Source organism: Mixophyes fleayi, chromosome 9 (assembly GCF_038048845.1).
Source record: "Mixophyes fleayi isolate aMixFle1 chromosome 9, aMixFle1.hap1, whole genome shotgun sequence".
NCBI classification, from domain to species: Eukaryota; Metazoa; Chordata; class Amphibia; order Anura; family Limnodynastidae; genus Mixophyes; species Mixophyes fleayi.
Window position 1 is genome coordinate 129,016,587 of NC_134410.1, and position 26,864 is coordinate 129,043,450.

General features: G+C 42.3%; 1 protein-coding gene and 1 long non-coding RNA gene across 3 annotated transcripts in view; one reads left to right on the plus strand and one right to left on the minus strand.

The window, feature by feature from the left end:
- The window catches only part of LOC142101331 (uncharacterized), a 133,253-nt gene extending 124,432 nt beyond the window's left edge, over positions 1 to 8,821 (minus strand). The window contains exon 1 of the long non-coding RNA XR_012678982.1: positions 8,447 to 8,821. This is a non-coding gene — a long non-coding RNA (uncharacterized LOC142101331). The remainder of the gene's footprint in view (positions 1 to 8,446) is intronic.
- Positions 8,822 to 9,964: 1,143 nt separating this feature from the next.
- Positions 9,965 to 26,864, plus strand: part of COL5A1 (collagen type V alpha 1 chain) — a 270,218-nt gene continuing 253,318 nt past the window's right edge. For both annotated transcript variants that reach the window (XM_075185732.1, XM_075185733.1), the window contains exon 1: positions 9,965 to 10,018. The gene's annotated coding sequence lies outside the window, so the exon portion shown is untranslated. The remainder of the gene's footprint in view (positions 10,019 to 26,864) is intronic.

Below are 26,864 nucleotides of genomic sequence, written 5' to 3' on the forward strand. Positions count from 1 at the left end.
TGCCTAATCTGCTGTTGTGACCCTTGCCTGTAGCTTGGACCTTGCCTGTTTGCCTGTGACCCTGACCTTTTGGCTTGTATTCGGGACTTTGCTATTTTGCTACGGACCTCTGACCTCGGCCTGCCTCTGACCACCCGCTCCAGTCTGGGATAGCGCCGACTGTTCCATCTGCGCTGTGGCCATCTTGGATGAGCTTTTACTACTCTGAGCCTAAGTCCTGGGGGCATCTGAGTACCTGTGAGCACATAAAGCTCTAAGGGAAAGGCGGCTGCTAAAGGTGAAGATCTCTACACTACTGTTCTAAAAGCTCATCCTGGTGGTCGTAGGCCCTAACAAAAACACAAACTTCTCTCCGCCCAAGAGCATTAACCACTTCAAGATTGCAGAGTTTTGCCCCTTCAGAATTAGACCAAGGTACGCATTTTATGATTTGTCCGTTCAAGTGGGCAACAATAACTGCCCTGCTGCGTTGGGGGCAAGCCCACAAGCCCAGTACGTTACCCCTTTGCTAGAGTCGGAACTGTAGCATTAAGTTTGAGTAGCGGAGGGACAGACCAATGATTACTACCAATGCTGAAGCGTTCCAGGATAAAAGGGGCAGATTGTGGAGAACTGAAGCAGGGACTGGGAAGCTTCATCCTAATTTGTTGTTTTTTTACTTCGGAATGTTGAGAGAAAACTTCAAAAAAACCTTTGGAAGTAAAGTTCATGATGAGACATCTCTCTATGTAGCAGTAACAGGAAATGTTAGAGACTCCTGTGATTTTTAATTCTCCTCACAAAGGGGTTTGGAAGAAGAGGTGGGAATGGTTTATATAAGATAAGGGAACGGGGGACGGACAGAAAATAAAAGTTATAGGGTAGAATCTGGGACTGATAAAATAACATTGAATGATTTGTTCATTCTAAAAATTCAGTTCCTTTAGGTAGAGTGTCTGGAATAGCAGATTTATAATTGTACTACGTGCAGCCAAAGCTCCCCGTTATCTGAGCCTGACTCATGTCTGTGTAATCCCTGGGATAATGTAACCCCGCCATGTATTACCATGTGTTCTACTACGCCGTCTAAACTGGGAATTCACGTTAACGCTGCACACACAGCGAACAATACATACATGTAAGAAAAAGCAGAAACAATTACTACTTGTTATTAACGTGTATTAAGTGTCATTATCAACCAAAGGTGGTCATAATATCAGCAAATCAATAATACTGGAAGATGCCAGAGGGAAAAGGCTGCCACGCAGTGATACAAATTAACAATAAACGGGTGAAAGCAGCAAAACGTAGATAGTTTATATATTATATAAAAGGAATATAGTTTAAGAAAAAATTTAGACTTATATAGAACAACAAAGGCCCATTTTCTAGCACACAAAATCATTGTAGCCAAAATATTTTGGGGCAGAGTTGTGTAATATGGGGGTGTGACCGAGACATTTAACATATACATAAATGCTTTAGTAATATTAATGAGGCCCTACTCCGCTAGCCACGCCTACAAAGCATTAGTTCCCGCCCCTCACTCCGCGTTAAAACAACTGTAACAACCAGCTGTGGATGGTTCGGCTTAAACGAGGAGATTCGATTGGCCACGTTGTGCCGCCCGCTGCGCACATTGCTAGTAAGGAATCTAATTGGACTTAATCTCCCACAATGAGAACATTTTTATTATATTTTTCTTAATAAACATCTGGGCCTTCCAGCCCGATAGTTGTACTACAACGACCTCCGATTGCCCGTCAGAGGTCACTGTAGTACAGCTATTGGCCTGGACGACCCAGATGTTAAAGTAAATAGATCAGCGGGGCTTGGAGGGCCCTCTAAGACGAATCTCCCCAAATGCCAGCCTTGATGCAAACATGAATAACAGTGACCAATCTGGTGCCGGCACTGACACCCTTTCCCTGAGAACATGGCAATGTAAGGACAGTATGCTGGGGGAGGCGAAGGACCAGTCCGAGAAGGTGGTAATAACCTCTGTGCGGAATTCTTCTTTAACACAAAGTACAAAGAGGTTCTGGCACTCGGAATAAGTGAGACAACAGACAGTAAAAAGTTGCAAAACACAGAACATTTGGTAAGATAGTTAAAGTGAAACATAACCAGACAAAAATATTTTGATATGTTGGAAAAAAAAAAAAAAGAGCTGAATCACGGAACTGGAAACCCAGCTAGAAGACGCAAAATAATGTTCAGCTACATGACGGGATGAGGGGGGGGGTTGCTGGTTTTGGGGTGAGCGGGGGGGGGGGGGATATCAACAAAGCTCAACTCTACAATGTAAAAATAAAAGGCTGCCCTGTACTTCTGTACTATGTCATATTTGCCAACTCTCCCAGAATGTCCAGGAGACTCCCGAATTTTGGGTAGGTCTCCCGGACTCCCGGGAGAGCAGGGCATTTTCCTGCATCTGCCCACTTCCTTGTGATGTGGGCCGATTTTGAGCCTCCATGATGTGATTCTCACCCCGCATGGTGAAATGACGCGTTTTCATCATTACGTCACAGGCTGGAACCAAAATAACGCAATTCGCTGAGCCCTGTGCCCTCACGCCCACCTCCTACCCTGTTCTCCCAAAGGCCAACCTGGAAAACTTAGCAACTATGCACTATATACTCAGTATTATCCCTGCATTCAAATAAAAATAAATAAAAAAATATTATGTTTGCATCCTAACAGTTTGTTTTCTAGGTGCAAATTTACATCCTTTAATTGGATCTTCTCCCAGCTCCGAATGAGGCTCCATGTTTAGAAACAAAATAAAAATACATTTATGCGATCACAGTACATATAACTCATATACATAACTCAATACCAACCAGGAGAAATCACTGCAGCTTCCGATAGCTAAACTCGTCATCAGGGGCAGGCTGGGCAGCGGGGCAGGGGGGAAATCTGCCCCCGGGGCCGGTCAGATAGTGGGCTACCTTGGGCTGTATCACTGGGCCACCTGCATTTTTTTTTTACTTTACAGTACTCCTAATAGGCTGCCGAGTCAAATCTTGCCCCCCAGGCTAAAAATTTGTCAACTCTCCTCTGCTCCACATAGAACAAAAAGTCAATATGGAGTACCAATTACTGAAAACTCCCCTACTAACTAAAAACTGAGTTGTGGGTGGAGAATATTCAATGTCATGGGGATGGGCACCGACACCAGCTCAGCTTGTTCCAAAATGGGCGACAGGGAAACTTGGCAGATCCAGCAAATGTAACAGGTAAGTAACAGCCTGGGCTTTATTGTAAAGTAGATCTTTCATCTGCACAAGGTAGTGGCGGACATTTTGCGGTCTGAGCCAGTATATCAATGTGTGAGGAACCAGTGACGTACAGAGGGAACGGCCTCACTAATATTCGAGAGGTACTGGTTACTAGTCAGCTGATAGGCTAACAGTTCATCATATTACCTCAGCACACAATATGGCTGCCTCCTATAGTCTCATACTTGGTTCAGCTTATAAAATGGCTGCCTCTACCGTGTGCAAGCGGCAATTGCCCTTTAATAAATGCCCCTTTTACCAGGTAATTAAAAAAGGGGATTTCTTTTTGAGGGCTTATTCCAGATTTAACTAAATTTGGTTGATTCTACCGTTTTTTACACTTGATTTAAGTTACAATTAAACTCTGTGACAATCTTAGCGTAAAAAGAAAAGTGCCCCTTTAATGTTGTAGAAAGCAATGCATTACAGTTTATTTGGAGAAGAACAAAAGATAAAAATAAACGCATATTGTACGTTTAAAAATCAAAAAACACACAGATTTCATTCCTATAACCCATATTTAGGTTTTCTTTGTGTGTGATAACATGCTACTTATCTGCATTCTCAACGCACAGATAATACAATGCTGTTGGTACACACAGAAACGGAAGAATTAATCAATAGAAGTCAGCGCACATCATTACTGATTATTAGAGGCGTTTTAATGGATAACGCACTGGATAGTTTTGTCAAAGGTCTCGAGGGAATCCCCCCAAAAAATGACTGCACGAAAAACGTTCAGTGTAAAAAAAATAAGATGTGAGAGTGTTTTACGTAGATATCAGGGAGCGAGTGTCATTCACTTCCTCAGATAACAGAGGATCAACAGAGTAAGAGACAGTCTCCTTTGAAAATGGATTCCTTGACATTCTTTCATCCCAAATTATCTTCCCTGATGTCACCCTCTGACAGCTCAAAGGGCTTCCAGTATGCATATGCCCAAAACGGTCACTTAATTCAACATTTCTTTACATTAGTAACTAAACAGTATCTGTTCATTGTTAGATAATTAGTCTACATATATTTTTAGCTCTGCAGGACTTACAATACTAATGGCTACTTCACAAATCCTTCCGATACATATGCCGGCTATCTTCAACTCAGAACCGTGATTAATAACGGTCATTTATATAGCGCTTACATATTACACAGCGCTGTACAGAGAAAATGTAATCATTCACATCAGTCCCTGCCCCAATGGAGCTTACAATCTAAAATCCTAACCACACACTGCCAATTAACCTACCAGTATGTCTTTGGATTATGTGGGAGGAAACGCACACAAACACAGGAAGAACGTACAAACTCCACACAGATAGGGCCCTGGGAGCCAGCAATACTAACCACTATGCTGTAATCACTATTAAACATCTATTTTCTCCGTGGCTCAATGCTTTGAATTGAACCCCCCCCTCGTGTTTTAAGGAATAAAACGGACATGTTCACACCCTAAACAAAGTTATGTTTAATATACTATGGTGTAATACTGGAGATCCCCACGTTCGTCCTCTTTTATGGATCACCACCTACACCATCCTAAATCTAAATTAAACCTGCCTAAATCTTGTCTCTAACCAAATATTCCCATCATGCAAGAGATTCGCTGTATTCACCCCTCTATCTCACAGACATACAGCCCCGTCCTGACATCTGGTTACATCGCCCCACAAGCGGTATAATGAGTTTTACCCGTAGCCGCGATGCGATTGGCGAAGCTCTGATGTCCGCTTAACATCTGCTGCCTGCAAATCTTTCCCAATCTAAACACAGCAACGTAAATAAATAAAACACTCGAAATCTTAGTTTCTGTGGATAAACCGGACTATAAAGCTCACACAATAATGCAAATAAAATCTGGCATGGCCCCAAATGATTCAGTGCAATGCTACGTCCACCGTCCGCAGAACGATCCCTTTGCTTACATTTCAGAGGACGGATGCCATTTTTGGTCAGAGAGAGCACCTCTGCACAGAGACATGCCGGATGACATCGTTCTCTCAGCTAACACCTATGACTGTTATGACATTTCCTTCCCACACTGTGTTGGAGTGCTACCGCTGATCACAAATTCTGAGGGGAGGGGGTCTTTCCACCATCTAATAATTTAGCCTTCAATAGAAATATTGGCTTCTATTTATCAATAGGCCACTTTCTCTGGCAATAAGGCTGACATTTTTATTGCCGCTTCTTGCAGCAATAAGGCATTTTATTAAAAATAATATTGATATCACCGGGGCGATACTCAGCCATACTGGCCTAGGTTGTAAGGGTTAACTTGCCGCTTTTCCGGTCTAGTGTCTGTAGAGACATGCAGCCGTGAGTGTCCGGATTTCTGTCCCACTTAAAAAAAAAAAACTACAAAATTAAAAAAAATAAAAAAAAAAAAAAAATTTTTTTTTAATCTAAGAAACTTTATAAATGTTTTCATCATTTAAAGTCACCCTGAGAGGGCGATAATAGAACAGGCATTGTGGCAGTGGAAGTTCCACCACAGCTCTCGTTAAATAGATTTTATCATGCATGGAAACTGGCGAAGCCTTTTCCGGCAAAGTATACCACCGCCATGTGGTTACGGCAGATATATATATCTATAACAGTGTTATAGCTGGCAACAGAGCTTTTCACCCTTTGATAAATGGGTTAGATTGTCTTTATCTTATAGGGGTTGTCCACAATAGGCACCGTTTCCCCATCCCCAGTAAATAAAATTAAAATGGGCTGTCAAGGAGAGAGTGGTTATCCATAAACCAGTTCCGGAAATAAGCTTTATTCACCGTATATGGGCGGATTTACGGATGAAGTGGGACATGGTAAGTGTCTAAGGTCCATCTTCCATGCTGGTGCCTATAGGAGTCATCCTTATGTGCCTAAATATATATATATATATATATATATATATATATATACGTCTACCAATACATAAGAGACGTACAAGGTCCGTTCTTACACTTGGCTTTACATGTATGGCGCCTCTGTGTATCACACAGAAAGAATGATGATATATAATGTACTTTTGGTAACTGGGTGGGGCTGTTCCTCTCCCTGGTTCTTGTTGAGACATCTCTAGACCACCTGACTAAGTCACTCTCCGGCTTTGATCCTCCAGATGAGGTCAATTAAGGGGCCCGTTTGAAACTCTGCCATTATATTATGTATTCTGACAAATAAATCACAAGCACATCCTACTCCTGACATCTGCAATCAAAATCTCTCTCTCTCTCTCGTTATGGCTGACAGAAGTGAGCAGGAAAAAAACAGCGGTACAATATATTTATATACTGTATATATATTTAAATTTATAATACATAGGTCACAAGGTCTAATTTCTTGGAAACGGGGTGGCCTGCTGAGCCGCTCAAAAGAAAAATACAGCCTATTATTAAACAAAGTTATTTTGTCCGGAATATGCTGTAAGACATATGGCGCTAGAATGCACAAAGACATTTATATATAAATACACGTGTAGTTTTTGGACGGGACATATAGGAAATATATATAGTTATTGTAGTCAAATAAGAATTTATTTTAGGTGTACCTGTGACTTACACGAGACGTTGTCTGGGCTGAACCAATATTTTTGACAATGTAGCCTAACGTTTCAGGGTTGTCACTAGATCCTTTTGAATTGATTGGTTGATAATTGATTTTGAAGTGACATTTACACTTCTGTGCAGTGCGATCCCTCCACGCAATGAGGCATTGAGGGGGCGGAGAGTAGGTGTCTAAGTTTATGTACGGTGAGCATGACATCTCGGTACATGGGTGCGAACCCAGAGTCTCGATCATTAAGGCTCACTCACGAACGCGCAAAAGCTGAAATACACACAAGTGCCACGTATAATTCAGACGTTCCCCATGTCCCCTCATTCTCAGGATTGATTTGAGACACTGATAAAGCTAAACCGAGCAGCATTTTAGGAGGAAAAGGTAGAAATTGAAATGCATGGACCGGGTGTTCCTGAAGGGTTGCAATTTGGGCCTTTAAGTGACTTCCTTGTGCACATTTTAAGATAACTCTGCAAATCCACAAGACTAGATGCAGATTGATTTCCTGGGCAATCAGATTCTAGTTATCATTTATTTAGTACATTCTACAAAATGACAGCTAGAGTCTGATTGGTTGCTATAGGCAACACTTCCACTTCTTTCAAACCTCACAGTTTAGTAAATATACCCCCAGGAGTCAGTTCCTAGGAGTGCGAAGAGGTTGAGCTCCCTGAAATCCACCAGGCAGGTATAGTACCTGCCACTATAATTCCTGCACCACTCAGCATTTGTAACACGCTGCTGAAATCTCAGCATAACAAGTTTCTACCTATGGTAACTGCAATAGGACAATTCTGCATGAATATCCCATGTGAGTCCAACCATAAATGGCTGACAGGACACCCCTACACGTTGCCATAAAACTATGCCTCACACTGTCAGGTTTAGTCTCTTTCTTGTGCTCAAATATTATGAAAATAACCAAAACCCGTTATTTTAATGGTTTATATTGTCCCTTTAATATTTTTTAAACTGCATATTGAACTGTTTTTCCTTATATATATACACACACATCATTACAATAACAGTTGCACATTTACTATTGTTGTCATATATAATACTATATACCTGGGCTTCCCACATCCAGTCCTCAGAGAGCCCTACCAGGGCAGGTTTTCCAGGTCTCCTCATTACTGACTGCCACATTACAGCACATCCACAGGTGGTATAATCAGGATCACTGGAAAACCTGTCCTGTTAGTGCTCCTGAAAACATCACTATATCCAGTGGAGAATAAGAAATATAAATATATACACACACATTACCTCAGAGTACAATGTCTAATGGCTTTATAACTATTAATGGCGACTTGTAGTTAATACTTAATGGTCAATCACAAATATCTGCAAATAAAGCTACTTATGAACAGCAAGTTACAGCCAGACACATCTGTAATACTGTGCAAGTCTGCATTGCAATAGGATTATATATATATATTGCATAGTTAACAAGTTAAGGCATAGGAACCAACCACTTACATGGGACACATGCAGCAAGTGTATAATAGATTATAGTACTTATGTTTCCATTACCGAGGATATTTCAGTGTAATACAATCTATATGTAACCAGGCTCCTCATTCCTATTAAACAAAACACATCTATTTAGAATAAATTCGTTATGTCCCATCTATACTCACATAGATATCACCTGCTCTGACCTCCCGTCTGACGACCTCTGACATGCATCACATGTACTGGTCACATGTATGACGAGCTCTGACATGCATCACATGTTCTGGTCACATGTATGACAAGCTGCAGCCGCCAGGACCCCCCTCAGACCCCCTGCTGGAGCCCTGGACCCGGCTATGAAGGTATTAGATTACAATACACAGATTTTCCTGTCATGGTTACAGGTCTGAGGTAACATCGTCCATCACAGGTGCCCTGAGCACGTGCTGAGGTCACGTGTCATCATTGCATGAGCTGGGGGCAACCTGTGGCTGTGCTGGGGAACTACAAGTCCCAGCTGCTAACAGTGCACACTGCTGGGCCCCAGCAGTGTGCACTGCTGGAAGCTGGGACTTGTTCTACAGCAGCTGTCCCTTTGACTGTTATCTAGTGTCACAGTGAATCATAAGAAACCTAATAATGTGTTTTTCTTGTTATAATGCACATTTTGAGCCAAAATGGTTTTCAGTATTAGTGTTTCTGTAATTTAGAGCATTATACCTAAAATATACTACATTACTCTTGTCTTTCCCCACTTCTCATTAAATTGTACAGTAATGCTCCTCACAGTGACTAGGAGGAGGTGCTCCATCTATATGTCTATGTGTATGATATCATTATTTGTGTATAAGTGCTCCTCACAGTGACTAGGAGGAGGTGCTCCGTCCATATGTCTATGTGTATGATATCATTATCTGTGTATCGGTGCTCCTCACGGTGACTGAGAGGAGGTGCTCCGTCCATATGTCTATGTGTATGATATTATCTGTGTAGCAGTGCTCTTCACAGTGACTGAGAGGCGGTACTCTGTCATCATGTCTGTGTGTATGACACCATTATCTGTGTACAGTGCTCCTCATAGTGACTGGGAGATGGTAACCCGTCACCCTGTCTGTGTGATATGACACCATTATCTGTATATCAGTTCTCCAGAGGAAAGAGCTCATGCCTTTATACCAGGGATGGGCAACCTGATACACTTCAGGGGCCTCATGGGCAGCCCTCTATGTTCAAAAGGGCCACACATGACCCTAACTGTCAGGAATAAGGTGAAACCTTCCATTTAATGAAAGATGTGATGCCCAGAAACTGCTGGGCACTAGGACCCAGGGGACCAAGACTGTCTCACAGCATGATACAGGAGACTCTAGGACCCAGCGTAAGTCCGGTCTGTGAGGCTTCTGGAATGTTCTGTGGGGACTGGATGCAGGTGACCAGGAGAGGGCTGAGCAGCCAGGTGACCAGGAGAGGGCTGAGCAGCCTGGTGACCAGGAGAGGTCTGAGCAGCCTGGTGACCAGGAGAGGGCTGAGCAGCCTGGTGACCGGGAGAGGGCTGAGCAGCCAGGTGACCGGGAGAGGTCTGAGCAGCCTGGTGACCGGGAGAGGGCTGAGCAGCCAGGTGACCAGGAGAGGGCTGAGCAGCCTGGTGACCGGGAGAGGTCTGAGCAGCCAGGTGACCGGGAGAGGGCTGAGGGTGATAGGAGGATATAGAGGGAGCAGTGACCAGGACACCTGAGAGAGTGACATCAACAAAGGTGGTAAGAGAGACATCTGAGACAGACATTACAGTGTGAGAGAGAGAGCATTATACAGAGATAACAGAAGAGGGTGAGACCGTGACATATATTTATCTGTCTGTAAGTGACTCTGACAGGAAAACAGGCAATAGTGTCACATATTTATCAGAATATCCGTATTAATTATTCCTCCCAGTTTATAAGAAGAAATGTACTGAACATTTGGCTGATAGTTATGTTTAATCACCACATAAGTGTGATGTGTGTCCAGTGACAGAGAGTCTTACCTTATAGTCACACAGAACCTCCATTATAACTGTAACTGTCACCTCAGGGACACCCTCCCTCCATCCATCTTGTGGCGGTCACCTCAGGGACACCCTCCCTCCATCCATCTTGTGGCGGTCACCTCAGGGACACCCTCCCTCCATCCATCTTGTGGTTATCACCTCAGGGACACCCTCCCTCCATCTTGTGGTTATCACCTCAGGGACACCCTCCCTCCATCTTGTGGCGGTCACCTCAGGGACACCCTCCCTCCATCCATCTTGTGGCGGTCACCTCAGGGACACCCTCCCTCCATCTTGTGGTGGTCACCTCAGGGACACCCTCCCTCCATCTTGTGGTGGTCACCTCAGGGACACCCTCCCTCCATCTTGTGGTTATCACCTCAGGGGCACCCTCCCTCCATCTTGTGGTTATCACCTCAGGGACACCCTCCCTCCATCTTGTGGTTATCACCTCAGGGGCACCCTCCCTCCATCTTGTGGTTATCACCTCAGGGGCACCCTCTCTCCATCTTGTGGTTATCACCTCAGGGGCACCCTCCCTCCATCTTGTGGCGGTCACCTCAGGGGCTCCCTCCCTCCATCTTGTGGTTATCACCTCAGGGGCACCCTCCCTCCATCTTGTGGTTATCACCTCAGGGACACCCTCCCTCCATCTTGTGGCGGTCACCTCAGGGGCTCCCTCCCTCCATCTTGTGGCGGTCACCTCAGGGGCTCCCTCCCTCCATCTTGTGGCGGTCACCTCAGGGACACCCTCCCTCCATCTTGTGGTTATCACCTCAGGGGCTCCCTCCCTCCATCTTGTGGTTATCACCTCAGGGACACCCTCCCTCCATCTTGTGGTTATCACCTCAGGGGCACCCTCCCTCCATCTTGTGGCGGTCACCTCAGGGGCTCCCTCCCTCCATCTTGTGGCGGTCACCTCAGGGGCTCCCTCCCTCCATCTTGTGGTTATCACCTCAGGGGCACCCTCCCTCCATCTTGTGGTTATCACCTCAGGGGCACCCTCCCTCCATCTTGTGGTTATCACCTCAGGGGCACCCTCTCTCCATCTTGTGGTTATCACCTCAGGGGCACCCTCCCTCCATCTTGTGGCGGTCACCTCAGGGGCTCCCTCCCTCCATCTTGTGGTTATCACCTCAGGGGCACCCTCCCTCCATCTTGTGGTTATCACCTCAGGGGCACCCTCCCTCCATCTTGTGGTTATCACCTCAGGGACACCCTCCCTCCATCTTGTGGTTATCACCTCAGGGGCACCCTCCCTCCATCTTGTGGCGGTCACCTCAGGGACACCCTCCCTCCATCTTGTGGTGGTCGCCTCAGGGGCATCCTCCATCTTGCGGATGGCATCCATATTGCCTAGTTACTTTAATTTCTGCAAAGATTACTGAATGTTGATATAGAAAGGAAAAGATAATTGTTTTACCTGATACGCTGTATGTAGAAATGTAAAAATGTGTTTAAATCCGCTGTGCTATTTTCATAACTGTTAGCAAAACACTCAGGGCTAGATTTACTAAGCTGCGGGTTTGAAAAAGTGGGGATGTTGCCTATAGCAACCAATCAGATTCTAGCTTTCATTTAGTTAGTACTTTCTACAAAATGTCAGCTAGAATCTGATTGGTTGCTATAGGCAACATCCCCACTTTTTCAAACCCGCAGCTTAGTAAATCTAGGCCTCAGACAGTGAATATTGATTTAGATTAAGAGTAAAATATTTGTCAGTAGCATTACTTATAATTAGAAAATTGTAATTATATGGTATTTGTTGCTAATCATTATTTGCCCCCCAAAAAAATATTTTAGTAATCTATTGTTCAAACATGCCAACCTTTTAAAGCTGGCCGTGTGCTATGCTGCTACTTTATCCATAGGGGGTGTAGTGGGATCTTCACAGGACACACTATGTTGTGTGCAGACATGACTCAGTCTGTGATTAATGTTTGATCCGGCACTATCTATCTTTTACCATACAAGAACTTTGCATTCCTCTCCACAATTAGGGCATCTCCCACATAACTCTGATACCATAGACCATATTCCCTTTCACTAAATGTTTCCGTGTCGGCCCTTGGCGTTTTCTGCACTGGGGCCCAGAAGTTTTACCTACACAACTTCCGATACCAAAGATAAACACACTGGGTGACATTTATGAAGGAAATTTGCAGAGCTGCCGCGCGCAGGACATGTCTTTACGGAGCGTAAAGATGTTGTGACTGGATATTATCGAGGCAGGATTATGCTGTGTCATCTATCCGAAGATCCCTCTCCTGCGATGTTCTGCCCATAGGATTCAATGGCTAATGCCATCTTCAGACGATTTTAGTCATCGGGGTCATGCTCCATAAGCTAAGCTTTTCGAAGCTTCATAAAATTGCCCAGACCACTGTCCCTCTTGAGTTTTTGGGGGACTGCGGTTTAATGCGGTAATTTGCCTAATGCAGAAGATATCTCCTCCGATTTTCTTAAATTAAGATTTTACTTAAAAATGCCGAAACCATGCAGAAAAAAGGCCCCATGGAGATTAAACCTGTTCTTCGTATAACGATCGCTGTTACAAACGGCAGGACGGCAAATAAGTAGCCCTGACACGACCAGCCTGTTCTGAGGAAGGTCGGATGAATGAACTTTAAACCACCACTGTCTAAAACTCGGGTGATGTCAACGTGACCTCAGCTCTGAAATATTCCGCTGCCATAAAATCCAGCCCTTTCGGAGTGTATCGGTTACCAGCAACTAAACCACAGAAAAGGGGCTTTGTCCTTGGAAGCTTTTGTTAAATACATTTAATTATGCCAATAAAACAGTAATGTCCCTCTCAGTATTTCCCCATCATTCAAAAGAAAACCTCACGTTCGGAAAAACATGCATGATATTCTCCTATGTTCTGCAAAACCATTTTTTTTTTCCCCCAGACCACTTTGTAATCCTCAATTAAGAGCAGAAGTTTGTTTCACTGAAATGAGCTGTACATTTTTTTTCTTTTTTGTTTAATGCACTGGAATGCATCCAACTGAAGACTGGAGAGGAGGGAGTTTGGTCAGCTGTAACCCAGATGGAAAGCCCGAAACTAGCAGGAAGGATTAGCCAAGTCAGATATTTTGGTTCCACTGGGGTTAAAAACTAGGTCATTCCTTTCTCTGCTTTCTATTCTACTGCAATTGTTAAAGGTTTCTCAGTAAAGAACACCACTCATTCACCTCCCTCCGACTGGACCATGTTCTATCATCTAAATATTGCCTCAGCGAGACATATGTTTCTTGTAATGCGTGTTAGGGCCACAGCCCTGTGTACAGAACAAAACAAAAAAAAATAGAGCAAGCTCCTTCTCCTTCTTGTGCTCTCCCAGCAGCCTTTTACTGAGTTTGGGGAGTGCTTTTGGACTGTTGGTTTGCGCAGAAAACTCAAGCCAGCTGCATTGCAGGAGCGAGAGGATTCAGTAAGAATCAGACATAGCAGGACAACTCGGAACCCACCCACCACCCCTAAAAGAAATCCCTTCATACAAGCTCTTTCCTGCACCCTGACGTGTCTCGCTCAGCAGAAGCAACGCTAATTTCACCCACATCTTCTGTGCAGTTTTCCAAAACATTGCATTGGGTGGCCGATAAGAACCGCCTGGTATCTCCTATCAGCCTCTCTCCTGCTGCTTTCAAATATCTGAAATGTTTTACTGTTATACTTTGCCTTTTGTACATCTTATTAGCAAAAGACATCAGTCTTTCTTTAAAGTACTCCTGTTTACCAAGTTGACCTCTTTTGTTTTAGCACATTTTCTTTCTCTGTCATTTCTCGTTTGGGAGTTTGTCTGCTTCTCTTTCACTGGTGAGTCCAAACAAGGCTGAAACAGTCTGTTTGTAGGGTGATGCTTTGTCAGCACAAATCCAGTGGGTGTGGCATTGGCTTACAGTGATATGACATAAATGGGCAGGTAAGGGGGGGCAAGGGATGTGGAGGGCGCTAGATAATTGGATGAGTGCAACAAAAAAGCTAAAATGAATAAACACAAAATCAACCAATCAGACCAAACATTGTTTTGGTACTTTTTTTTGCACAGTTACCTGTACACCAGTTTTAATAAATACCTCCATTCCTCCAGTACGTACATTATTGGGGTACTCGTGTCATTCCATAGACAATTGTATTGATTGATTCTGGGGCGGTTTGATCCCAGTGCCAGTAATCCTAAATTGCACTTGTGTCCACTCCTAGATTTCATAAAACCTCTCGGAGTGACGTTGAAGGATGCCACAATAGCTTATAAGGGGAGGAGGGTGACGGCGGCAGTATCTTGTGTATATGAACCTAGTTCTTGGGCATGTGACTTTTATTTACTAAATGATTTTTCCCAAGCTAAAATGTAATCTAATAATGAGGGCTGTACTGCAAATTAATAACAAGATGAACGCTTCGTAGTAAACAGCTTGCAATGCGCTGTACAGAGACTCGCCCATTGTCAAACATCCAACTGAACGAAAAAAGACACACACACACACACACACACACACACACACACACACACACACACACACACACACACACACACACACACACACACACACACACACACACACACACACACACACACACTCTTAAAATGTTCTTTCCAGTCCCATCCTATCATCCTATGTCTGATCCAACCATTTGCTTTCTCCTTATCCCGACATCTGCTTCTTGTCTCCCACCCCCCCCATCCCCCTTTTCCTTACAAACATAAAACGGCAGATGTAGTAATGTTGTAGTGAGGGGCTCACAACGCACAGGCAGAGATCAGAAATAAATTCTGGGGTGGATTTTACATAGATTGTTGCTGGATAGCGGCTCACGCTCCCTTATTGTCAAATTCATTCCCTGGCTTTGATGATTACTATTTCCCGGCAGTTTTTCACCCGCCTGTACTCGGGGGCAGCCGTCTTTTGTGCGCTGAACCAATATTCAGCCTTTCAATTCCCCAGGAAGTGGTGATATCAATGAGGTAGGAGGCACAAACTGTTTGCACCAATTCCCTGTGAGTGGATCTACGCTTCACTGGTGCTGTGGGCTGATTGCGATGTCTGGTATTTATGGTGTCCTTTAGGATTTTAAATAGAGCAGAGTCAAGGTCTCCAGTCTCCCAATGAGTTTATATTTTGAGGATTTTTTTGTTCATTCTCAGCTGACTACTTCAGATTGTATCCTACTAGCTCCCACATATAGATATCCTGAAAACATGACCTGTTTCGGACAGGTGTAAGAATTCCTAATCTAATATCCATGTATTACCCTTGTGTCAGATGATTGTCTTGGTGGCGCCATGTCTACCTAGCTGCCAGTATGTGTGACGTACAAATATGTCCCTTCAGCTAAAGTTAAGCAAATCTATCACGGTTTGATTTGCGGAACGATTTGTAAAACTAGTCTCATGTTCCAACAAATCAATTCCCAATCTCCTATTACTGCTTCAAAGAAAATAACTATAGGTGCATTTCCAAAAGTATCCTTGGAATAAAACCTATTTTCACACTATATTTAACAACTGTCCTGTGACCTTTTATGTTCCCAGATCCACACTGTGCAACAAGCTTTGAAATCATTGCGTCACAGGTGTGCAAGCACATCGCTGTGACATTTATACCGGATACATAAAAAAATTTCAGCCTTAAGACAGATTAAAGTGACCTCCTGGTCACGCCAACGGGAGGTAGTAAAAATTAATTTTTAAGACATTTTTGCTTTGAATTCCACAAATGCGACTTTTTCAACACTGACATCTCATAGAAACTTGACGTTTGATAAATTGCTTCGTTCATTTCTGGACCTACCTAGGTGTGCCCTAAAAATCCTACTCATATTTTTGAAACTGTCTTAGCTGGATCTATATTGTAATTTGTAAAGTACATGGATATAGCTACTACTGTTCAAGGAATGAGGGCCAAAAACATACACAGGGCGCCTCACACCTAACCAGATGTGGTTTGCGAAACTCTTGTTTTCCTGGGCACAAATTACAGATCAATAAGTATAGATACCTGCGAGGTGAAAGGTCATAGTTCATGTTTAGTAAGTGAAAGTCACAGGAAATGCGCGGGGGGGGGGGGGGGGTCACGTTTCCATGGCAATGTAGCTGCAACAGGAATGATGCCATGTTATATATTGATGTACGTTCAGGGTCACAGCGCGGGGGTCATGTTTCTACCTGCCCTCCCTTTTGTTATACTGTACCTCTGCCACCCAGCACCATTAAAGGTGTTGAATTGTTTTCTAAAATGACTCTCCAGGCTCCACACGACTTTATGTGGAATCTAATATATAAATGCTTAGTGGCGTCTGTGTGTGTGTGAAAAAAAAAAACCCAAGTTGCAGCGCCACTTGCTGGGCAGAGTTATACACTGACCTACTAAATTCTTAGTGTGTGTGGGGAAAAAAATTCAAAAAGGGCTGAAATTTGGTAGGGCTCAAACTCATTATCGTGAGGTAATTTTACCTCATGAACACACATGTGTAGAGGCGTGCGTTAGTGTGTGTGTGTGTGTGTGTGTAAAAACTATTTTCTCTGAAAGGGCTCATCCAATTGACCTGAAATTCGGTATACTGACATTATTTGACAAAAAAATTAGAATAGTCAAGTCAGTTAACTTCCATCATCCCCTCTTCCCCCGTGGGAGGGGTTGTAAAGGCTAAATTTACGAGTTGAGGGGTCAAACTCATTTTCGTGAGGTAATTTTACCTCATGAACACACATTAAAAAGGCCGCTTGCCTTTTAACGCTCTTCCCCTGAGGAGGCCTGGGCTAGGTCCAAATGCATGACAAGAACCTTTTTAAGACCTTAAGTAGCTTGATTTGACTAGAATGCATGAGTATCATGCACGGGTTAACTTGTTTCCCATATATTCGCATGTGGTGTTGCTTGAGCCAGGAAATGTACAGCTACGTGGCACATGGGAAAGGTTAACTGAAGATGACCGTGATAGATCTCGCATGTGGATAGACTTCATTCCGAGGAAACCGAACTACAGAGAACTCGCAAGAAACTGATTATAAAGATGTTGGGTAGAGTCAAACAAAGGCAAAAAGTACAATCCTACTTCTTGATGGCCACCAAATTGTCCACCAAGATCACTTCAAGGCGATCGTCCACTTCCTGGTCTGTCTGCGCTTGGCTCTGTGTCTTTACGATACATCTTAAAACATGGTGTAAAGAGGAAAATGTGACTTCAATATCCAACCTGCTAACAATTGGGTGTCACAACCCTTTATTCATCTCAACATTTAAGTTCTTCTCCTAAAATACTGCTCGATTTAGCTCATTTTATGTAACAAATTAATCATCAGATTGAGGGAACTTCTGGACTGTCTGTACTACAGCTGTCACATTTGTGTGTTTGAATCCTTTTAATACTTTGTTCAAAGTGTGTTTAGACATTCCCCCTTCCTACATAGAGACATGCAAATGAAAGGCGATAAATGCATCCCATTGTAAGTATAGGGCGACGCCAAATCATCTTCTTTTGCAGTGGGGAAAGCTATGTGCCTCCCACCAAGCAGGTACAGATATGTCCTTTAACTATTCTAGTGCCCGACATAACTTAGAGACCCTGATTAAAAAAACATCAACGTAAAAACAACTTGTGTTATCATGAGCGAGGATTAAAGATTAAATGAAATATACCGCATTAAACCACAGTCCCCATAATACTCAATCGGGAGTGCGGTCTGGGCAATTTTATTGAGCTTGACCCCGATGGCTAATGACATCTGATGATATAACGGATGTGCAACGATATTATCTAAACGAACCAATAAGCAAGATGATTGGTCAACCATTCCAGAGCCGCTGCCAGGATAGTGAAAATGTATAAACGCTAAAGGTTTGAGCCATGTGATTACTTGTTAAACTCTCCTTTGCAGATTGTTGCTCCATAACCGTGAATCCATTTGTACTGATGAGTGATGTACCTTTAAGAAGTGAGATTATCCTCTTATACTCTAGTATGATGCGAGTAACATCTGTATAGTGTCTACATGAAATGACATTGCATAGCAGGAATCCTCTGCATAAAAAAAAAAAAAATGTTTACAGCAGAGGGGAGAATAATGAACGCCACATCGTCAAGTATACAATGACACGTAGTAGGCTTGTGCTATATAAAGAGAGACAAATGAAAGAGACAATAGTTTGAGGGTCAGCTGATTTCCTCCGTGTGGCGGATTGATGATAAATCACAGTTTAGCAGCGAGAGACGCATCCAGCACAAAAAATGGGCCTAAAATATAATCTTGTTTTAATAATGTACGAAGCTCGGTATCCTGCCTAACAAGTCACGTAACTGAATTCCACAGCTCTATCCGTGCTGGTGTTTGGATGAATATTGTTTAATGCGTTATCCCCAACTTGTTATTATAAAGGAGTTTACTGGAGTTTAATGGCAGATGCGTAACTACAGTTTCCATTATTCCCAAACAACAGGCAGAACGGGAAAGCCACAATTTGCCGATTCCTGATCGTATAAATCGACCAGCTACTTTCAGTATAATCACGGTTTTGTATAGTGTAAGACAAGCAGATTATATGCACTTGAATTTTACCTACCATCTTATTGGGGCAGTTAAAGGACAAGCCCCCGGCTGCGGTCCGATGATGGAGAAGCGCCTGTTAATTTGTAAATTGCTCATTTAAATGTACACCTTTTACCTGACAAACTGATTAGCAATTTGATTTGGATACATTAAAAGTAAATTCCCGATGACACACGGTGGGCCTCATTTAAATTTGGATCCACTTTTGCCCCCTAAATGTACAAGTAAAAGTTACGGAACCACAGGTGTATGGTGAGTCAGACTTGTCTCATTATACGACCAACGCAAAGCACAGTGGTATTCCTGCGTCAGACCTACAAATACGTATATTTACGCCTAAATACAGCCTATAGAGATGCTGTGTGACAGTGTTAGCAGTAAATGCTATAGTCGCATTACCCTATTCATAGACAATATAATGTAATAAAGCGTTGGATACATTTGACGGAATAATGTCTTGACGTGTTTATTAGTAAATACCAAAGTCGTATTCTCCATATTGAATACACCCGAAGACCCATAAAAATAATTTTAAACCTAACACTTCGTTCAGGATCTCCCCCCTCCTGATTTGGGAACAAATGCACACAAAAGCCTTCCCAAAATAAGCAGATCAACAAACTTTACTAAGTAATCACAATGGATGACATTGTTATGATGGATGGACACAATGGATGGATGGACACAATGGATGACATTGTTATGATGGATGGACACAATGCAAAAGTGTGTGTCTGTTTAGTGACTAAAGTGCCCACTTTTGCGCTGCATGTGCATCTGTAGCGTTCATACAGGGTCCATCCAATGGTTTCCTAGACAAAAGTGCAAAGTCGTGCTAAGCTCTGCTGTCTGAGTCCATCTCTCCTTCCAAACGTCTCTCTTAGATATATGTATGAATTGGATAAGCCCCTTCACCAACCACCAAAAGGTGTGGTGTCTTAAATGGAACAAACAGATGGAACAAACTTTAATTTACATAAATTGCACAAGATAAGCCCAATTGTGCACCAGTAGCCGCGCCCACTCCATCCTCACTGATAGAGGAGTGTGCTGTCGTTCTAAGAAAAAAAATTGCTCCATCTGTGAATTGTTGCACTGTACCCAGTCTTGGGTTATCCTTGGTTTATGAATGTCGGCAACCATTTATCTGTTTGCAGCAAGCATTTCTCTTTACTCATGTGAAATGTTGATTTGATTAGACTGCATAACAATAGTCTCCGTTGTATTATCACTACAAACAATGAGCTTGCATGTTGTTAGGCAACCGCACAGATATTCCAAACTGGTCCATCTTTAGCAAGAAATGGGCTTACTCCAATTTAATTAAAATAAAAACCTTTTTTTTTTGTGTTACTGGTTAGGAAATTCTTGTGCAAAAAACTAAAAAGGATTTGTTGGAGTGGGCATAATGTATTGTGAGACCAGGAGATAATAAATGATTATTGACCTTGTACATAAACCTACCTTCTTCTCCCAGAAGAACTTGCCTAACCCTTGTGTGAAATAACACAAGGAAGAAGAGAAAAAACCCATCCTGAGTCCCCATGAGAAACATCGACGTACACGCTAAGTCAGTTTTTTTACTGTAAGCTTTCATTCCTTTGCCAACTGCTGATTGAAACCATCTGATAAGAAGCAGAATCGTTGGCCAGAATTTGGTTGGAATATTGTAAATGTGCTGATCTCCTGTCCAGCGTCACCATCTGTTGTGTAAATCACACTCCACAAACATTCTTTAGTATCGCGCTGAGGATACAGAAATGTTTATGCAGGGCTCACCATGAACATGTCAACTATATACATCACATACATATATGCAATGACCAGAACAATTATATATTATGCCGTCTGCGTTTTTCATATTTTAATTTCTTGCACCGTGGAATCAAAATGGATTTATTCAGAAACTTGTCCCTGATTAGCAGAACATGCTCTGCAATGTGAACTCATAAAAAAAAAATACTGTAAAGTTTTTACTTCATTACATTTAAAAACAAAACAGACAATTCACATTTACTGTATGTTATAGCTGAATAGTTTGTTCAAAATTCCCATTTTCTTTCATGCTTACATACAGTCAGACACCTTCTGGACAGATGCATGCGAATATTCCTAAGGATTAATGAATATGTTACCAGCCTAAGTGCTGGTAGGAGCATGCTATGTGTTCCTGAGAAACTCCCTGTGACATCATTAAACTGTAAGACGTCTGCCAGCCTTCAAACCATTGGCTCTGAATGATCACATGAGATTAGTGTTACATGACCATCTCAGCCCACAGGACATCCCACCTGAGCAACATCTGAGCTGGAAATAATGGACAGTGCAGGGAGGGGAACAGATTAACAACTGATTTTCCCATGCACGTATGCGTGTTAATAGCTGTACATTGCAATGAGACTTTTACCCATACTGTGCTATTAATGTTAGATTTTTTTTATATATATGACAGGTTACATTAATACCCCTAGATTTCTCCTCCATGCACATAGTTTCTGCAGATAACAAATATAGCTAACGCACGTCAGACCTTTGGTAAAAAAAATGAATGTCCTTACTTTTACCACATAAATGCAGAGTACTAAGAAAGGTAAGCAACAAACTCGCGGCCTGATTCTTTAAGGATCTTAAATGAAGAGGTATCTTATTTCAGTCTCCTGGACAAAACCATGTTACAATGCAAGGGTTGCAAACTAGTTTTCTGTTTTACACATAAGTTAAATACTGACTGTTTTTCATTTAGCACACAAATATCAACTTTAAATTTCAGTGTACAAATAAGCTATCAAGTATTTGTGTGCTACATGAAAAAAACTGTCAGTATTTAACTTATGTGCAAAACAGAAAACTAGTTTGCACCCCTTGCATTGTAACATGGTTTTGTCCAGGAGACTGAAATAAGATACCTCTTCATTTAAGATCCTTAATGAATCAGGCCCTAGAGGTCTATTAGTTAAGTCATAGTCCAAATCAGAAATTAATAATGATTCAATTTAGTCTGTGTATGTTCAGTTATTATTTACAGAGTACATCATAAGCTGTGCGCTGCTCGCAATGGTTGCCATGCAGATGTCATGCATGCGCAGTACAGGTTTACATAAGCACCACCTGGTGTTTGAAATCAGTATTGCATGCATGACAATATCTTAATTAAAGATATCTCCTGCGTTAGGCTTTTAGTACATAAACGTTTTACTTAAAAATGCCTAACCCATGCGGGAAAATCAGTTTCCGCATGGCTTAGGGCTTCATAAATAGGACATTGCTTGAGAAAGTCTGCATTAAGCAGACGAAAAGCGTCGCTATATTATGTTTCAAAATTTTTCAATCCAATCTAGTTTGAGACTGTGGAGAATTTGAATAGTGGCAAAATCAGTATCTCTTCTGGCTAACTTGGACTTGTTAGCTATTAATTTCTATTTGAAGGAACTGACTTGGGGCTATACTACTTTCTGTCTGGACACTAATGTAGTCCGCACCACAGACGAAGTTTTGATTGGCTACCGCCAGTGAGCCGATACAACAAGAGAGGGGCATACAAACAGAATTTTTTTTCCATCCAGCCCCCAGCTCTGGGTGAGTTTTTAACAACAAGATACCGCACATTAACAGCTTACAATCGGGGTTGAGGTCTAAAGGGTGTGTGGATGTTCTCTATTCACTCACGCTCCATCCTCCCGACTGCTGTCAGGATCTAGATTGCTTAATATGAACATTCTCACCCTCCATTGATTTGGAATTATTTTTATTGGATTAAGTAAAGCCAAAACTAACTTCAAAGTTCCTGAAGTAATCTGTTACTGACTGTTATTCACTCCATCTGGTTGGTTATTAGTGAATCTATACTTTCCTATTGGTGGTAATTATTTGCTGCTACTAATTAACGATATTTCTTCTGTTTTGTTTTTATTTATTACTTATGCTAATTTAATAAATATGTGGTTTTATATGTTTCAATTTTATTTCTGTAATTTTCCAATTGATGGTGTTTTATACTGAGTTCAACAAGAAATTTAGGCGTCATGTGCGCAGTTCATTGCTTTGTCTTATTCATAAATAGACCCCTTAATTTCAGGATAAGTTCATTTATGTAAGGAAAAACGAGTATCAGTGTTTCTTAGCGTAGTTTCTACCTCATAACAATATTGTTAGGAAACCCGTTTACAGATGAAGCTTCACTGCCTCCCATAAGTCCAGCTCAACCCTCTCCTGAAATACTCTGTACTGCTAGGAGCATCCTGATTATCTGATAAGCTATAGAGGTTGTTCTATCTTGACGACTTCTGAGAGCGTCCCCAGATGAGAAGGATGTGAAGACTGATTACTGAAAGGTGTTCTGACCTTAATGTGGCAGATATTTGGGAAGCACAGTCAAGTCGTAAAGCAAAATAGCTGGAAACATGAACAAAGTGTAGTGAACAAGCCGGGTCATTACCATGAAGTCCAACGGAGTCAGAAACATGAAGCAGAAGAATGGTCTAGGTAGCCAAGGTCATGCCAGGAATCCTAACGGGTCAGGCATCGATGAGCAGAAGAATGGTCAAGGTAGCTGATGTTGAGCCAAGAATCAATGGAGCCAGAATTGATAAACAGAAGAATGATCATGAACAAGCTTAATCGGCAACGAGGAATCCAAAAGAGAGTACAAGGGTGTAGATACAAACAGCACCCAGAAAGTAATCCAATACTCTAGCACTGGGTCAGTGCCAGAGTCAACCTTATATAGGCTATTTAGTTAGTTAATGTCCGGCGGTCAGTGATGTCTCCTTGACTGCCGATAGGTTTTTGAAGGTCCCTATACATAGACAAGCCGAGAACCGTAAGTCACATCTCATGACTAGGCAACCGGCCGAACACTGCCAACACTGCAGGTGTCCATCGCTGCTAGAAGAGGAGAGAGCTGGGACAGCACCTGACAGCAATATATTATATAGGGAGCTTCCTCTTTTGGGGTCCCAGTACAATGCCACATTGGTACCTGTGGCCTCAGACTTACATTACACAGTTACTTTTGGTTAAAGCAAAAAAAAAAAAGGTCTGTACTACATCTCACGGCAGCGGAGTTGTGAGGATGATGCGTCTAGCGGGTGCATAGCATAGGCTGACAGCTGAATCTGTTACGCCATCCGCTAATGGTGCACTATATTACATACTCTCTTCTTGGCGAATGATGGTTTTTGTTTTTCTGCTAAACATTTCATGTACAAGACTCTTTGCAGTAACAAGGTAAAAAGTTTCTGTAGATCTGTCTGGCAGGTTCTATTTAAATGCTAACAAGACCCATATTGGCAGCTATGTGAATGGGGAAAGAGATATATTTTATTAATGGTTCAGGTACTAAGCCTTCAGTAGCTCTTATACTCACAGTGAAAGACATCTGCTAAGCTCATTACTGCATGTACGGGGATAGTGTAACAGTGGCAGGGATGTCTACAACTTTTATTACTATTGCAGAGCTGATTAAACTTGCAAATTGGCAATGGCATCTTACACTGCTTCTTCCCAAGAGATCCTAGAGCAGGTGCAGATTATGCTAACCTGGTGGTTCGCTTTACTCCAAGTGTCCTGGTGAAAGACAAATTATCGAGATTTGGGAATCTATATTTATATAATAGGAAGTTCATAGGGAGAGATGTTGTCAATTACGCTGTATGCCTAAAATAAGCTGCCTTAAACGAATAACGGCTCTGGATCATTGGAGGCTTCAAGTAGATATCCATATTTTATAACTTGGTGAGCTCCACCCAAAACTAAATTGTACATTTTGAATGAAAATGTTTCAAATTGATTCTAACCTATTTACTTATTTTAAGAGATAGTGAGTGTACATCATCTTTAATCCTTGATGATCAGATTAGCAAACACTAGTATTGCGTTTTAGTTTTCTGCTACCCTATGGTTGAAAATATTTAGATCTCGTTTCCACTGCGGTTAATTAAATGTGTTTTTATATAGCATTTTATGTTTATTGATAGTAAAACATGTGTGAACAGCTTTAGAGCAATTTTCCGTTGGCGTTCCAGTTTTCCGTTGCAATGCCGTGTTACCCGTGAGGTGGTGTCAGCCCTTGGGATTTATTAATTCCTAAGGGCTATCATGCATTTAACAAGTAGTAGCTAAAGGGTCAGAGCCTGACCACACTGCTTGGAAAGGGGATGGAAGAGGCATGTAAACAAACTCTTAGAATTAGCATTTTCAGGTATTGCACAGGGCACATCAAATTCGATGAATGGTCTCCTGCTTACGACATCAAAATATATTTTTATGTGCTTTTTTTTTTAATGTATTTTCGTACATTTGGTATCGGCAAGAGGAAGTGGAAAGTGAAACCGCTAAAAAATGGGCCAGCGATGACGAGGCCCCAGAAAGGGTGCTAGTACAGAGTGTCCAATTTGTGTTTATAACATGTGTGGTTAATGCTTTAACAATGATGTTTTGATTTATAGGACCATCATTTGTGTATGTGATAAAGCTAGTTGAAACATTGTATCGCTCTGTGTTTTACACATGCATGTACAGCGGGGTATGTAATCATGCGGGCTGCTCTCTAATGGGAGGTGAGTCGGAGTACAGTAATGTAACGAGGGTTTTCAGCTGGTGCAATGTTGCTCATTGAGCGGTAGAATTATCAAACCTTCTAAAAAGAAAAGTGGACGTGTTGCCCATAGCAGCCAATCAAAGTAGCTATTATTTATCTAGTACATTATACAGAATGATAGCTAGAATCTGACTGGTTGATATGGGCAGCACCTCCACTTTTTCCTTTTTAGAAGGTTTAATACATCTAACCCTGAGGATGTTGGATGTTGGCAATGGCTGCTCCGGACAGTATGCAAGTTCGCAGCACATAGAATGGCATCATGTTTTAATACCACAGCTGGAACTGTAATAATTGAATCTTTTCTTTGGCTCCGTCCTTCCTTGGCTCTTAGTTTTTAGAGTGAAGAAAGAACGAAGCCAGATTCAAAGCCTCTTCTGCTTGAGAAAACATTACTTCCCAAGTGTGGTCCTGAACGAAGGAGAACGCATTCACTGGTAGCTCTGTCACACAGTCACAGATTAAATATGCTCCTTCATTAATGCTAATTATGAGCGTAAGACAGCGAGCTGACAGTGCATGAGCTGACATCAGTACGACTCTGTGTCTCTCTCTCTCTCTCTCTCTCTCTCTCTCTCTCTCTCTCTCTCCCTTCAGTAGGTCCGATCTGCGTCTCTGGCCGCACCGTGCTATGTCACCCATAACAGATGTCTGCCTGGAGGGTCCAACCTTCTGCTCATAGACAATATGATGTAACCATTATTAAACAGTACAGCTACTTTCCTGATGCTTTTTTTCCCCTTCAAGTAATTAAATCCTTTTTTTCTGGCTCACAAGAACCAATAATTGCCCAATGACTATACTGCCATCAGTTTGTTAGTCCCTGGTGAGACTGCAGCACAGGAGACCTAGGACGGGTGGGTAGAGATAGACCAGAAAGGTTTCTTTTTCTTCCTGACACTAGTGTTCTTGCTCTGTAGAATCCTGAAGGTTTGTAGGAGCTAGCAGCTAATCCTGTGCTGGTTATCCGGTCCTCTCATCCTGTACTCTGCTAATAGGGAACCTTATCTGGTGTCTGAGGAGACAGTGGTCAGATCCATTCATTAAATACCATTATCTAATGATTCCATCTTGTGAAAATTGCTTCCAACATGGAGCTTCATACAGCCATAAAAAAAAAAAAATAGGTCCCTTGCTGCTAAAGCGCTCTTGCAGCCATTATGGATTGAACCAGTTTTCACATCATGTCGCTTGCAGCCCTGTCCGCACTAACACGTTGCTTGTCTCTTGATATACTCTGTGCTGCTGGGGACTCTGCTCTTTCCGCTATATAACTCTCAGCCTGTGACTTCCTTCTGCCTCCATTCCCCTCCTCACATCATGTCACAGCCCCTATCACAGTAGTGAGCAGTGGGTGGAGTTTGTCGCAGCGGCTCCTCTGTTTCCAGTGCAACATGTTCCACTAAACACATTTTTTTCTGTCTG